This window comes from Eptesicus fuscus, chromosome 20, assembly GCF_027574615.1.
Source record: "Eptesicus fuscus isolate TK198812 chromosome 20, DD_ASM_mEF_20220401, whole genome shotgun sequence".
Taxonomy (NCBI): domain Eukaryota; kingdom Metazoa; phylum Chordata; class Mammalia; order Chiroptera; family Vespertilionidae; genus Eptesicus; species Eptesicus fuscus.
In genome coordinates this window covers 32,218,096-32,232,054 of record NC_072492.1, presented here as the reverse complement: position 1 = coordinate 32,232,054, position 13,959 = coordinate 32,218,096, and the positions used below count along the sequence as shown (strand labels likewise).

Genomic DNA, 13,959 nt, shown 5'->3' with positions numbered 1-13,959 from the left:
GTCAGAAAGTCAGGGTAATATTAAAAACTATTAAACAATGGGGATGGCCTGGGCACTAGCAATCAGGATAGATGCACAAGTAGTAAAAAAGTAGGGTCCTGAAGGCCCCCTTCTATGCCTGGGGATAACCTTGTAATTGTCGGACTGTGAGGAGGTGCAGAGTTGGAGTTCCTGGGGGAGAGACCAGACTGGCGGGTCCTTACCAATCAGTAAGGGCATCTATCAACATTAACAACCAATATGGCCATACTAGTATATACCAGTCCTGTGGAAAGCAAGGTAAAGTTTCTTTAAAAATACCAATGAAACTAGAAATTCCTTTAAGTTCACGATTTTATATATATACATATATTAAAGGAAGCAAAGCCTCTAAAGCTGATGGTTTAAAAGGTCTTAAGCAGTCAAAGAAGTAGAAACCAAAGTTTCACCTAATGTCTTTGCACTTGTACTAATTGTATCCATGCCAATTAAAAAGATTTTTGACTTATATACACCTGTCTTGGGGATGAATCTCTATTGCTTTTCTGTGCTAATGTAGTTGTGGGATGTGCCAAGTAGGAGTTCTACTTTCAATAGTTCTCCAAAAATGTGTAATAGATGTGACTTGGTTTTAGAGATCAAAGTTCTAATTGTATTGATGGTAAAAAGAAGTCCTGCCTGACCTCTCATACCGGAGTTAAATGCCTTCTCCCATAACTATTCTGAGAGTAGCTCTAAGATGTATCATTTTATCTGTTTGTATCTTTAACTTAGCACAGTGCTTTCAAACATAGTAGGTGCTCAATAAATACATACTGAAAGAATCAATTAAAAATAAGGTATGACACTCTAAACCCATTTTATATTTTGGAAAATAAGGGCCAGGGGTGGGAAAGAGAACAGGAGAAAAGGAAATCATAAAGAAGGAAATGAGATCTATGTATACTGTTTTATTATTCTAGAACATACCTAAACCACTTACATATCATAAAATGAAATCTAGATATGGCAGCTTACTTAAGAAAAATACATAAGCATGCATATATGTACACTCTCATTTAAAACTGTCTGAAATCCATTAGAATGATAACTGAGCATTTTATAAAAGGATGACAATTACAAAAGTAGTGCAAATAATTAAAAATATAAAGCCAAACTCTAATAATAGAAGCAAATAGTTTCCTGTATCAGTTTAAAATGTCCCCAAATTTCACTTAAAAAAAAAAAAAAAAAAGGGCTGTGGAGATACAGCTACATGGTCACTTATAATTTCCTAATTCACATCTCTTTGCCAAAACTTACCCTTTTAAAATCCATAACTATAATCACAGCTCAGTGAAAATTAGACTATAACTTCCTAAAAATATTTTTTTTAAATTCTAGTGTCTTATAGCTAATAGATTCTATTTTACTTTTCTTAAGCATTATTTTATGAACTATAATTCACATACCATAAAATTCACCCTTTTAAAGTATACAATTTAGTGGTTTTTAGTATATTCCAGCCCCTGGCAATCAGAGACTTTCTCTCTTTACAGACTTGCTTATTCTGGACATTACACACACAAGTTATCATATAATATGTGGCATTTTAGGTCTGACTTCCTTCACCTACCATAATGTTTTTGAGGTTCATTTTTGTTGTAGCATATATTGGTACTTCATTCATTTTTATTGCCAAATAATATTCTATTGTATGCCTATATCACATTATTTTTATCCATTTATCAGCTGAAGAACACCTGGGTTAATTATTATGAATCATGCTGCTCTGAATACTCATGTACAAGTTTTTGTGTACATATGTTTTTAATTCTGTTGGGTATATATCAAGGAACGGTATTGCTAGGTCATATGAAAACTCTATATTTAACTTTTTGAGAAACTGCCAAACAGTTGCATTTTATTTTATTTTTTTTTCTCTTTCTCTGCAAACTATTTTTATTTTTTTAGACAGATCTTTTTTTGTTTGTTTTTTTCTTCTTTAAAAAAATAAATCTTTATTGTTCAGATTATTAGAATTGTTCCTCTTCCCTCCCACCCCCCATAGCTCCCCTCCACCCGGTACCCACCCCGCCCCTCAGCCCTTACCTGTCCTCATCCATAGGTGTACAATTTTTGTCCAGTCTCTTCCCGCACCCCCACACCCCTTTCCCCCCGAGAATTGTCAGTCCACTCCCTTTCTATGCCCCTGACTCTATTATATTCACTAGTTTATTCTGTTCATCAGATTTTTTATTCACTTGATTTTTAGATTCACTTGTTGATAGATATGTATTGGTTGTTCATAATTTTTATCTTTACCATTTTCTTCTTCTTCCTCTTCTTAAAGAATACCTTTCAGCATTTCATATAATACTGGTTTGGTGGTGATGAACTCCTTTAGCTTTTTCTTATCTGTGAAGCTCTTTATCTGACCTTCAATTCTGAATGATAGCTTTGCTGGGTAGAGTAATCTTGGTTGTAGGTTCTTGCTGTTCATCACTTGGACTATTTCTTGCCACTCCCGTCTGGCCTGCATAGTTTCTGTTGAGAAATCAGCTGACAATCGTATGGGTACTCCCTTGTAGGTAACTAACTGTTTTTCTCTTGCTGCTTTAAATATTCTCTCTTTGTCTTTTGCTCTTGGCATTTTAATTACGATGTGTCTTTTTTTTAATTTTCTTATATATTTTATTGATTTTTTACAGAGAGGAAGAGAGAGAGATAGAGAGTTAGAAACATCGATGAGAGAGAAACATCGATCAGCTGCCTCTTGCACACCCCCTACTGGGGATGTGCCCGCAACCAAGGTACATGCCCTTGACCGGAATCGAACCCGGGACCTTTGAGTCCGCAGGCCGATGCTCTATCCACTGAGCCAAACCAGTTTCGGCATGATGTGTCTTGGTGTGGTCCTCTTTGGATTCCTTTTGTTTGGGGTTCTCTGCGCTTCCTGGACTTGTAAGTCTATTTCTTTCACCAGGTGGGGGAAGTTTTCTGTCATTATTTCTTCAAATAGGTTTTCAGTATCTTGCTCTCTCTTCTTCTTCTGGCATCCCCATAATTTGGATGTTGGTACACTTGAAGTTGTCCCAAAGACTGCTTACACTATCTTCATATTTTTGGATTCTCTTTTCTTTTTGCTTTTCCGGTTGGGTGTTTTTTGCTTCTTTGTATTTCAAATCTTTGACTTCATTCTTGCGATCCTCTAGTCTGCTGTTGGATCTCTGTATATTATTTTTTATTTCAGTCAGTGTATGCTTAATTTCCAGTTGGTCCTTTTTCATATCCTCAAGGGTCTCACAAAATTTATCGGCCTTTTCTAGAAAATTCTTGAAAAACCTTATAACCGTGGTTTTGAACTCTATATTCAGTCGTTTGCTTTCCTCCATTTCTTTCATTTGTGACCTGTTTCTTTGTCTCTGCATTTGGCTGCTTCCCTGAGTTGATAGAGTGACTTTGTGTGCTAGGTGTCCTATAGGGCCCAGTGGCTCAGCCTCCACAGTTACCTGAGGTGGACACTCTTGGTGCACCCCTTTGTGGGCTGTGTGCACAGTCTTGTTGTAGTTAAGCCTTGATTGTTGTTGGTATCACTGGGAGGAATTGACCTCCAGGCCAACTGGCTGTGAGGATCAGCTGTGTCTACGATGGGAGAACTTCTGTGCTGGAGACATCCTTATGAGGCAAGACTTGCTTCAGTGGGGCTTTGGTGCTCACTGAGTCTGCCCCCTGAGTGTGTCCCTTATGGATCTGAGGAGTTGTAATCTGGATAGTCCTATTATGACCCCTGGGTACACTGGTTCTTGGATCTCCAAGGAAGTGCTAATTTAGCCTCTGCCTGAGGCCACCCAGAAGGAGCTACAGAGAGATCTACAGATTCCTCTTTTTTGTTTGGGTTTTGGAGGTGCCCAGATGAGGCCCAGCTGTGAAGCAATGCAAGCTGCTGCAGGGCGGTGGGCCTTATTTTGGATGTTCTGGGTCTTTCTGACTCAGCTGCAGTTTGTTAGGTAAGTTTAGATTTCAAAGGACCAGGCCATTCATATGCAAAAGCCTCTGCGCACAGCTTGGATGGGGCAGAGTCTCAGGGCAGAGCAAACAGCAATGGCTTCCCATTAGCCCTGCCCTAAGAGGCCCCGGGTCTCAGTGTCCCGCGGTAATTGCTGCAAGCACCTCTGAGAAAAAGCTGTCCTCAAGTTCTGCCCGCTGCCAGACAGTCCAGTTTCTCCCCATATGAGTCTGGGTCCCCAGATTCTCGCCCAGAACTGGAGTTCAGAGCAGTCGGGAGCTTGTGTCTCCCTCCCGCTTGAAAAAAAGACAGCCGCGTACTCAGTTGCCAGCCCTCTCTGCGCGTGCACCTCCGTACCTCTGCATTTTACTTCTGCAGTTCCTCTGAGTCTCAGTGTGCTTTTCTCTTCCCTTCTAGTTGTAGAATTTCCACTTAGCCAGCCTTCCTGTGGTTCTGGATGATGTATGTTTTGTCTTTTAGTTGTAGTTTTGAAATTGTTGTGCGAGGCAGCAGTTCAGGTGTTTACCTATGCCGCCATCTTGGTTTCTCCCCCTGTATTTTATTTTTTGCTATTTTTCACAGAATACAGTCACTATAGAAAATTTAGGAATAGTAAACAAATAATGCCCTAGCTCAGTGGTCGCAAACTGGTGGTCCGTGAGGTCTGAAAGGTTGGCGACCGCGCCCTAGCTAGTTTGGCTCAGTGGATAGAGTGTCAACATGCGGACTGAAGGGTTCAGGGTTTGATTCTGGTGCCCGGGTTGCGGGCTCAAACCCCAGTAGGGGGTGTGCAAGAGGCAGCTGATAAATAATTCTCTCTTATCATTGATGTTTCTATCTCTCCGTCTCCCTTACTCTCTGAAATCAATAAAAAAAACAGAAACAAAAACAAAACACAAAAAACTAATAATTGTGTTCCCTCTAGCCAGAGAGAAATACTACTCACATACTATATATTCTGAGTTTTATCTGTATCATATACACTTATTTTACAAACAAAAAATGGGATCATATGATAGACACTGTTTCATAATTTGCCTTTATCACTTAGCAATTCCAGAGTTCTGAAAAAGTTGATTCTGTCAGACGTGCCAGCTTCATGGTTGCTTCAGTGGAGGGACTGATTATTGTATTGCCTTACTTCATCATTTTCCATAATGTCACTTGATAGCAGGGGCTGCTAAACCCTCATGGGGTTTCCTGGTATCTTGAGTGCCCTTGCTGGGCAGACACTTAGACAAACATGCTGAGCTCTGGCTGAACAGTCATAGAACTCCCGGGGAGGAAGGAGAAAACAGAACATCAGTTGGCTTGAGATGAGTCTAATTATGCCTAGAGAGACCTAAGGTTACAGAGAACTTAGGGAACACAGAACTGGTTTCAGAACTAGAATTAAAACCTAATTCTGACTCAGAAATTCAGGTTTTTCCCTATTATATTATGTTGTAACTGCTCTATAGTATGTAAGTATTAAATCTTAAAGTGACATGAGTTCTCCAACTGATGACCAGAATTGATAGGTTTAGCTAACATGTTAGACTCTCTTCTTTATCCTTCACTTCTCCTGTGCTTCCCTTTAGGAATTACATGCTTCATCAGAGGTGACCTTTTCAAAGACAGAAGAGCTACTCATACACACTCAGTTGCTTTCTAAACTAACTTATCCGTTCAGGTCTAAGATTACTTTATATTGTGCATCAAAAGGGACTTTCATGGCCCGGCCTGTGTAGCTCAGAGGTTGAGCCTTGACCCATGCACCAAGAGGTCATCGGTTTGATTCCTTGCAGACTCGATCCCCAGTAGGGGGTGTACAGGAAGCAGCTGATCAATGTTTCTGACATCAATGCTTCTCTCTCTCTCTCTCTCTCCCTTCCTCTCTGTCTAAAAATCAATAAAAACATATTATTTTAAAAAGGGACTTTCATTGATATGGCCAATGTGATTTTATAATATTAAATAAGTATAGACTCGATTTAATTCTTAAATTTTTTGGAAAAATTCTATTAACTTGTTCTCATGTTAACGTAATCGCTCACCATATTTTATTCTACTGAGAAAGCTTTGACATTTAAAAGTTATTTAAAAATTTTTCTAAAAATGTAATCAATTCACAAAAACCTCAAGGGAAGAACAGACAAAATTAGCCTAGTACCATATGGTAAAACAACTGTAGATACCAAGAACAGCCTAGAAATGATTTCTGTACCTCTGAAACTGAGGCTTTTGTCAGATCAGTATATTAAAAGAAAGCCATACTTCTTATGTACCAAGAGTAAAGTTAGGACATATGAATAAGAAAGCATTTTGGTCTGTATTGTAGGACATGTAAGTAATAAATATTCTCTGTGGAGTTCATATTCCTAAATATATGTTTCTTTGTTTGGGATATCAACTAGTTTTAAGAAATTTTCTAAGGCAGAAACCACTGAAATAATCCAGTGAGAAATTACCACAGCAACTATAGCTGAGCTAAGGGAAAAAGATGAGCTGATCCATACCATTTAGTAACAGATGTGGCTTTCTTACCCTTGGAATTCAAGAAGTGGCAGTCCCAGAACAGACAGACCATCCCATCTTTCTCAAAACATGCCAATAAGGTATACTGCAATTTACTTTGAAATTTGTAAAAAATAATGGGTGGATAAAGAAAGGGGTAGATGTATAGACATATGACAAAATAATATAGCAAAATGTTAATGATCTGATCAAGGTGGTGGGTATATGAGTGTTTATTGCAGAATTCTTTCATTATTTTGTATATCCGAGAAATTTCCTAATAAAATGTTGAAGGAAAAAAGGAAAAACATTGCAATAGGGCACAAAAATCAGACAAGCTTTGGATAGCTGTTTTTAAAATGGATTTAATAACCACACTAGACTCAGATCAGTGTATGCATCTCTTCAGTGCAAATTAGGCTCACAGCAGACAAATAAATTCTCTCTAGGAAACAGTCTCTGTGAGACTTCAGTAAGTATAATTACATATCTAGGCTTATAGCGAAAACTGACCTTTATTTAACTAAGGCAAAGAGTAAACATTTAAAAAACAAACAAAAGTGCATTAAGGCTAACAGATCCACTAGCCCAAATGCAAATATAAACAGCTGCAGCAAGAGGAGAAGGGAAAGGGAAAGTGGGGGCAAAAGAACTCTAACTGGATTTAGAGTAAAGCATATTTACTCATGGAAAACAACCATGAATCATCATAAAAGAAGTCAGTCACAGGACTGGCAGGAGAAAGGGTAGTGTGTAACACAGCCAAGGTCTGGTGCAAACAAGAGCAGAATTGTATTTCCTCACATTCTCCCATAATGACTGTAAAGTCTAGCCTGGAAGCACCTCTGTTCTTCAGAACAAAAGATAACTTTTTAGGGTTCATGCCATGCATGCTATTCTCAACACAGAGGAGAGGAAAAACACATGTGCTTCAGACAAAACCTGGTATCACATTAGCACCAAACATAAGTAAAAAGACACGCTTTTCCCCCTTAAGAAATACTTAAACCGAGGAATGGGCTCATTTGTCCACTGAATTTCCAGAAAGCTCACTCTCCCATTACAGGAGTCAAATCTCTATAGGGTCTGTTGTTTATTCTTGGTGCTCTGGAATAGCACAGTAGGCAGCTCTTCCTACCTTTGGAAATGATTTTTTTGAAGAATGTCCTAAAGGACAACCTAAAGATAATAGTCTGAGATATGTTCATTCCAGATAACTTCTGTGTGGTTGTTTTTTAAAGATTAAATAAAGCAGAATCACTTTTTGGGTCAGCAGGGGATCATATAGTAAAGTGGGTAAAAGTGTGTGGACTCAGAGCCAGATGCTTCAGTTTGCATCTTGTCTCTGTTACTCACTAGCTGTGTGACCTTAGGATAGCTACTTAGGTTCTCAATATCTCAGTTTTCCTCATTTTAAAATTAGGGATAACAATGATTCTGTGAGGATTAAATAAGTTAATGCATGTAATGGACCTAGGACAGTGTCTGGCTGTTAACTGCTATCGCTATTCATATTATCAAGCCAAAATAGATATCTAGTGCAACCATAATCACCCCCCTCCAACACACACTTAAATAAAAATATTGAGAACATACATAGCCCTCTTCCCTTTGAGGCTTCTAACTTATCTCCTTTCACTAACCAACATTTTGAAAGAGCCATGCTTGCTATCTTCATATACACAACAATAATTCATTCTAGCCTGGCCTCCTTCAATTTTACTCTTCAGAAATTCTTTTGGTTAAAGTCACTAAAGACTTTCTTACTGTTAATTCTAATAACTTATTTTCAGCCTTCATGCTTCTTAATCACTCCTCAGTATTTAATAGTTTTAACTAAGTCCCATTTTTTGAAATACATTCCCTTCTTGGGCTTAAGATGACACTTTTTTCTAGTTCTCCTGATGTATCTTTTAATGGTTCCTCCTTTTCTGCACATCCCTAAAATACTGTCATTCCTAGGTTACTTCATGTAAACAGCCAGCAAATATATGTACCTGACATGATCATGTTAACACCAACACTTCTATTCTCATATCTCATCAACTTACCCTACCACAATCACCCAACCTATTAAGTCCTTTTTAACTAGTACAATTCTTGTCATATGGTATGTATATTCAGTAACATTTAATAAGTGAAATCATGAATGAAAATACTGAATATTGATTTTCCATTCTCAACTGCAAAGAAATATGGATAGACTTGGTTTTATTAGAACAGGATGGCTAGGGGAAAAGACAGTTACAGGATGCAAACCCAGGTCTTTGAAAATCATTGCTCTGTATTAAGATAATAAAAGGAAATAGCTCATTTGTTTGCCACTTTTCAGGCATACACTCTTGTTTAAAGGCTACTGTCATAAATATTAAATAAGACAGTTGGGGAAGAAAAACTATTATTTTCCCAGCTCTGTGTATAACATAAGCAAGGTCTGGATGCTGGCCAAGGAACTGACAAAGAATAGCATTCCCACAGGAAGCTGGGGGAAAAGAAGAAATGTGCCTTAGAATTAGTGTCCAGAGGGGGAAAGAATAAAAATTTTTAAAGACTAATTTTCTTTCTTTCTTTTTTTTAAAGAAAAGTTACACACATTCATTTGGGTAACTAAGGTCTTACTAATGTGAGATTTACCATTGTGCATTTAATTCTTCGCTATTATAGGTATAGTAGGTATTTTAGCTCACAGAGAACACAATTTAACTACCAAGACAGTCGTTTTCTAATGAGAGATGGATTTATGCTCTGGTCCATCTCATCTATTAATTTTCTTTTTAAAAATTTGACATGAATTTTCACTTCTGGCCCAGATGAAATAACAAGGACCAGATTTACTCTCCAACCTAAAACAATCCCCAAACAAATTCAGCTCTAGACAAAATATATAAAATAAAGGTTTTCAAGACACTAGACATAGGCAATGAAAAATAGTTACTCTGAGAGATGAAAAACAAGTAAGACAAACCCTATGCCACTTATTACCTTGAGAAAATTTCCAGGCCACGATATGGGGAGGTAGAACCTAGTTAGGTTCTGGCTGACTCCCTTAGTTGAGAAGATGAAGCTGAGAACCCAGGCAGACCAAGGTAGCAACTGTTAAGAGGACAGAGTATTGGGAAGGAGAGATCCGTACAGAAATAATTCTGAAGACTTGTGGAGCATAACCCTTGAGTAATCAACAGAGTACTGATGTGTATAAGAAAACCACTCAAGACAAGGTAAAGACCTAACCGAGAGGATTAGAGAGAAGAGTGCTCACATAGGGCTTACATAGGGCTAGGAACTGCTTACACAGGGCCAGGAACAGTGCCTGTTCCTACCAGTCAGAATAAAAAAATTCACAATTTACAGGACAGTGGGTAGAATATCCAGAAAGGTCTTGTCTCAGTAATCCTATATAATAAAAGGCTAATATGCAAATTGTCCCCTTGGGAGTTCGACCGCCTGGGAGCTCGACCGCTTGCTACAACGTGCGCTGACCACCAGGGGGCAGCATAGAACAAAGGAAGGCCCCGGCCAGTGGCCAGCAGCTAGGGGAAGGAAGGCCCCAATTGGCCCTGATCACTGGCCAGGCCTAGAGACTCTACCTGTGCACAAATTTCATGCACTGGGCCTCTAGTACAGAATAATGAGACCTGTAATAAATATTGTTCCAGTCCTATTCAACAAATTTTAAAGGTAAGACCCAAAAGTAATCATACTGTTTCCAAATAACTTAATAATCCAGACAGAAGTTAAAGAATATTTATAGAAATACAAAAACATCCAACACCCAATGAGTTTGAATTCACAATGTCAGGCATCCAAACAAAGATTATTGGACATGCAGAAAAGCAGGAAAATATCAACCATAATTAGCAGAAAGATCAATCAATTGAAACTGACACAGAATTGACAGAGATGTTAGAATTAGCAGAGAAAGATATTGAAACAGTGACTGTATTCTACAGCAGGGGTCCTCAAACTTTTTAAACAGGGGGCCAGTTCACTGTCCCTCAGACTGTTGGAGGGCCGGACTATAGTTTAAAAAAAACTATGAACAAATTCCTATGCACACTGCACATATCTTATTTTGAAGTAAAAAAACAAAACGGCAAAAACACCCTCATGTGGCCTGTGGGCCGTAGTTTGAGGACACCTGTTCTACAGGTTCAAAAGTAGGACATGCGAGATAAAAAAAGATCCAAATTTAACTTCTAGAGAAAAACGATACAACATAAGAAATGAAAAACACACTAGATAGGATTAGTGACATTACAGAAAATGAGTGACCTTGAAGAGATAGGAGTAAAAACTATCCAAAATTAAACACACAGAGAAAATAAGAATCCTCTGAAATAAAAAGAGCATCAGTGACTGGGACAATTCCAAGTGGCCAAATATAGGTGTAATTGAAGTTACTGAAGAGGTAGGGAGGGGGAGACAGAAAATGTATTTAAAGAATGTAATAATGGAGGGCTATGACATTTCCAAATTTGATGAAAACTATAAACTCACTGATCCAAAAAGCTCAATGAACCTCAAGTGCAAGATAGATGAAGAAAATGACACCAAGGCACATTATAATTACCTGCTAAATTGTTCAAACCAAGTGATGAAGAGAAGATCTTAAAAGCATCCAGAGAATAAAAAGACACATTAAGCACAGAGGAACGAAGATAAAGATGACAGCAGATTTCTAAGAAACAATGCAAATGAGAAAGCAGATCTACAACTTTAAATTATAAAAAGAAAAACCTGTCAACCTAGAATTCTATACTCAGTGAAAATGTCTTTCAAAAATAGTGATGGCCCAAGCCGGTTTAGCTCAGTGGATAGAGCGTCGGCTTGTGGACTGAAGGGTCCCAGGTTTGATTTCCATGGGTTTCGGGCTCTATCCCCAGTAGGGGGCGTGCAGGAAACAGCTGATCAATGATTCTTTCTCATCATTAATGTTTCTATCTCTCTCTCTTTACCTCTCCCTTCCTCTCTGAAATTAATAAAAACATCCTATATAATAAAAGAGAAACATGTAAATTGACCGTACCTCCATTAAGTTCACCAGCCAATCAGGAGTGAGTATGCAAATTTACCCATCAAAGATGGAGGGTTAATTTGCATACACAGGCGCTGAGCGGCCTGGGTCCCGGGAACATCCTCGGGACCCAGGCCACTCCTAGCCTGTAGGCCCACACATAGGCCCTGAGCAGCCGGGGTCCCAGAATGCTCCTGGCCTTTACGGGCCTATGGGTGCAGGCATTAAGCGGATGTTCCTGCCCTGTGGCCACTTGCACATGTGCCAGCGCCAAGCAGCGACCTGGAGCCACACCCCCCAGCTCAGCGTCCACAATGCAGGGCTGCCAGTCTGGGGGTGTGCCCCCGGTGGTGGCGGCTGCTGCACCCCCCAGCCCAGTGCCCACAACGCGGAGCTGGCTGGCGGCCTTGGGGGCATGCCCTCCCAGGCAGTGGGGACACGCCCCAAACCCAGTGGACACAACGCAGGGGGTCCTCTGCGCATGAGCTGCAGAGGAAACACCTTTTCTTTTCTTTTTTTTTAAAAAAAATATATTTTATTGATTTTTTTAGAGAGAAGAGGGGAGAGGGATAGACAGTCGGAAACATCGATGAGAGAGAAACATCGATCAGCTGCCTCCTGCACACTCCCCACTGGGGATGTGCCCCCAACCAAGGTACATGCCCTTAACAGGAATCAAACCTGGGACCCTTCAGTCTGCAGGTCGACGCTCTATCCACTGAGCCAAACCAGTTCGAGCGTAAACACCTTTTCTGACCGCTCACTGGCTAAGCTCCCTGTACGCCGCTGCAGTGTTCTTGGTAACTTGGGTTATAAGAATCCAAGAAGGTGATCTAGGGTTTTTCCACCACACTCTTGGAGGAAAAAATGAAGGTCCGCTGCTGGAGGGGCTAAGAAATGCCATATCCTGCCCTAGCTGGTTTGGCTCAGTGGATAGAGCCTTGGCCTGCTGACAGCAGGATCCAGGTTCGATTCTGATCAAGGGCATGTACCTAGGTTACAGGCTCCTCCCTAGCTAGGCCCCAGGTCAGGGCTCATGCAGGAGGCAACCAATCAAAGTGTCCCTCTCACATTAATGTTTCTCTCTGTCTCTCCCTCTCCCTTCCATACTCTCTAAAAATCAATGGAATCATATCCTCAGGTGAGGATAAAAAATAAAAAAAGAAAGAAAGCAATGTCATATCCTATGAAAGACACATCTTGAAAATGCCTAAAAGAAAGTTGTCATTTTTTCATGGTGAAGGGACTGGAGTCCGTGTTGATGAAAACACCTTGGTGGCTGCAGTGGCTGGCAGTGGCTGCAGTAGCAGGGTGATGGGGTTGGCACCTTCCCCTAATCAGCCCAGTCACCTCCTGCAGAGGGAGGCCAGACTGCGGCTTAGGCCCGCTCCCCACAGGGAGCGGGCCTAAGCTGTCAGGAGGACATCCCCTGAGGGCTCCCAGTCTGTGAGAGGGGGCAGGCTGGGCTGAGGGAACTCCCCGCAGTGCACAAATTTCGTGTACCATGCCCCTAGTATTTAAAAAAATAGTGATGAATTTTTTTCAACTTCTATATGTCTGACAAAGTCTTTATCACCAGTAGATCCACAATATAAGATATGTTAAAAGAAGTCTGCCAGGTAGAAGAAAAATTACACCAGATAGAAACATGGATTAACACAGAGAAATGAACTGCATTAGAAATGGTGACAAAATGGGTTAATATATAACACTAGTGGCCTGGTGCATGAAATTCATACACGGAGGGGGGGTTCCCTCAGCCCAGCCTGCACCCTCTCCAATCGGGGACCCCTTGGGGGATGTGCAATCTGGGACTGCTGGCTCCTAACCACTCACTTGCCTGCCTGCCTGATCGCCTCTAACTGCCCTCCCCTGCCAGCCTGATCTCGCCCCCAACTACCTCTGCCTGCCTAATTACCCCTAACTGCCCTCCTCTGCCGGCCTGATCTCGTCCCCAACTGCCCTCCCCTGCAGGTCTGATCTTGCCCCCAACTGCTCTCCCCTCCTGGCCTGATTGCCCTAACTGCTTCTGCCTGCCTGATCACCCCTAACTGCCCTCCCCTGCCAGCCTGATCTCACCCCCAACTGCCCTCCCCTGCAGGTCTGATCTTGCCCCTAACTACCCTCCCCTGCCAGCCAATTTGGTTCTGATTGGTCAGTTTCTATGCCAGTCAGTGTCAAAAACTCTGCCTCCTAGGCAGCCATTGGCTCCTCACAGTTCACCCAGATTTGGTTCTGACTGGTTAGTTTCTATGCCAGTCAGTGTCTCTGGGCCTGATCAGAGAGGTGGGGCTGATCAGCAGCGCCCACGGAGGTTTGAAGAGAAACAGGCGCGGCTGCTGGCGAAGCCCAGAGAGAAAGAGAGAGGCAACAGCTGATCAACAGCTGCCACGGAGGCTGCGGATCAGACCCTGCCTCTCTCTTCGGGCCTCTCTCTGGGCCTGATCTGCAGCCCCCTCGGCAGTCAGTGCTGGGTCGCCAC

General features: G+C 41.1%; 1 protein-coding gene across 1 annotated transcript in view; it reads right to left on the bottom strand.

The window, feature by feature from the left end:
• The window catches only part of TANC2 (tetratricopeptide repeat, ankyrin repeat and coiled-coil containing 2), a 272,846-nt gene that overhangs the window by 76,153 nt on the left and 182,734 nt on the right, over positions 1-13,959 (bottom strand). The window lies entirely within an intron of this gene.